At 58.0% G+C, this 2500-nt stretch overlaps 1 protein-coding gene across 3 annotated transcripts in view; it reads left to right on the forward strand.

The window, feature by feature from the left end:
- Imp (IGF-II mRNA-binding protein) overlaps window positions 1-2500 on the forward strand; it is a 282316-nt gene that overhangs the window by 205390 nt on the left and 74426 nt on the right. The gene's annotated exons all lie outside the window — the stretch shown is intronic.

Below are 2500 nucleotides of genomic sequence, written 5' to 3' on the forward strand. Positions count from 1 at the left end.
TTCCACGCATCCCCATTCTTCTCCACCATCCCTTGGCCTCCATCATGAGATGAAATGAGATTGAAACATCCTTCCGTGTTCTTAGTCTATTTTATTTTATTTATTTATTTTATTTTTATTTATTTATTTTTCATTTCCTGAACGTGGTTAGAATTTTTCATTATTATTATTGTGTGTGTGCGTGTGTGTGTGTGTGTGTGTGTGTGTGTGTGTGTGTGTGTGTGTGTGTGTGTGTGTGTGTGTGGAAGAGAAGTTACGGCTGTGACTTTTCTTGATTTTCCTTGGTGCGCCATCTTGTCTCGGGCTCCGTCTTCGTTCAACAGCTCGGCGCCCTTTCCCGCCTATACGTTTTTTCCCCTCTGGTAAAAATCGGTCTAAAAATGCCGTCTCGGACCGTGTGGAGAGTGAGCGCCATCTACATTCATCAGGAACTCCTGCTGAAGGACGGAACGAGGCATCCCGCAAGGAATGGCGCGGGCCTCTCGGGTGGGGGGGGGGGAGAGGAGGAGGAGGAGGAGGCTGGGTCGGCCTGTGGCCAAGTAACCGCCGCCTCCTCTTCGCGCCGGAGAGTGACGCCATCGTGTCCTGTGGCGGCGTTTGAACCTTCGCCCCAAGAATTTGCTCACCCGCGGCCCACACCCCCACGTCCTCGGCGGGTGCGGGTGTGCCTCGCCCTCCCCTCGCCCGGGATCCTCCTCCTCCGCCGCCATCCCCGCGTGCACCGCCGTCGCCGTCCCTTCGGCCCGGGAGGCGCGGCCGGGGCTGTCACGAGCCGGGCGGGACTCGTCCTGTGGCTTCATTCGCTTGCATTTCGCTGCGAGAGATAATAACGAGCGGTGAATAATGGTTGGCAATATTGTAGCGTAACATGAGTCTTGGGAGCCAGGGGGGAGAGGGGAAGGGGGGCCTTGGCAGGGGCGAGGGATTCCCCATGTAAACACGAGGACTGGGCCCGGGCGTGCGTGCGTGTGTCCGTGTTGGGAGCGCGGGTACTAGGCCATCATATTGTCGAGAGTTTGGTGGGCGGTATTCGCACCCGATAAATCTTAGGTCTGCTCGCTTCATGGAGGGGTGGCGTGTGGGGGAGGGATGTGGTGTGTTAAGTAGCCAAGGAAACCCGCAATGTTTGGGTGTGGTGGCCGCTGTTGTGTGACTGCCCGGTCCTCCGCCAGGCGTCAGTAAACATCAGGCAGCTTCAGGGCGGTGAAGAGCACGCTGTGTTCTCCCCAGTCTCTCCGACCTCACACTTTCCGTAAGAAATGTCAGCAGATGTGTGTGCAGAGAGCTGCAAGGTAAGCGGGGGTAGGTTTGTGACGAGGGTGAGGCAGAGGCCCAGGGTTGTGGTGTGGCGGGCCGCCGGACTCGCTACAGCCCTCCCCCTGCACTAGTCCTAACGCGTCCCGACGCTCGGGCCCGGCTCTGGCTCCGGCTTCCTCGTAGGACCACGTTCCCTAAGTAAATATCTGATCCTCCCTGATTATCGCTGTCTGTATACATTGCAGAGGTCTCTCGGCTGAACGCGCCTTCAGGTACCAAATCTGCCTACTCATCCAGGGCAAACGGGGAGAAGAAATCTTGCGCCCGGCCCGGATGGGAAGCTCTTAGCATCTTTAATTTTTATCGCACAGGGCGAATGAAAGGGTTGAGGCCGTGACGCCAGGTGTATGCCGACGGAGCTTTGTCGGGGGGAAATGGAGAGAGCGAGAGGCAGGACCCAGAGCGCCTCGGTTTTTGACGGTTATCGATAACAATTAAACTGTCCAGATATGATTTTTTGCTGGGCCTTGGTTAATACCTACCTGGTGGCAGCCGGCCCACGCGCGGCGGCGGCGGTGGTTCGAGTGATGGAGGGGGCCCAGCTGGCGAGGGAGGGGCCATGTGGGGCGGACATGGGCTGTGCAAGGGAGGGTCTGTCCACGGCTCTCCAGGCCTCCGAAGGGACAAAGGACTAGATAGGCGTCTAATACCCATTTTGTACTTAGAAATTCACTCTTTGTTGGGCCTCGTATTTCTTCTTGGTGCCTGCGGGCGGGGAAGGCGCCCACGTTCAGACGGTCTTTCGCACAAGCGTTATTTCGCGAAAGCTTTCTCCTCTCGTCGCAACCGCGTTTCTCTCCTCGCGCGCCTCTTCCACACGGCACCCACACCTAGGTCCTTTTACCCCCCGCTCCCTCCCCCATGCCTATCCCTCTCCCCTCCCCATCCCTCTCCCCTCCCCATCCCCACTCTTCTTCCCCTCCCCTATCCTTAACCCTTTGCCTCCCCCTCCACACTCCCCAATGCGCGCGCGCTCTGCAGTCGCCTTCAGGTAGAATAAACAGCGAGTGAAAGGGCGTGTGTGGTCTCAAACAGAATCTTGATTGGTTCTCAGGCGACGTCAGGTGGGTGTTCCAAGAGGGCGACACTGCAAGCGACACGCGCCCATTTGCGGCAGTGCGGTCCGTGCGCCGTTGCGTCCGTTGCAGCCATTGCTCCAGTTCGCGGCCGCTCGTTCTCCCTT

Source organism: Penaeus vannamei, chromosome 16, assembly GCF_042767895.1.
Source record: "Penaeus vannamei isolate JL-2024 chromosome 16, ASM4276789v1, whole genome shotgun sequence".
In the NCBI taxonomy this organism is placed as follows: domain Eukaryota; kingdom Metazoa; phylum Arthropoda; class Malacostraca; order Decapoda; family Penaeidae; genus Penaeus; species Penaeus vannamei.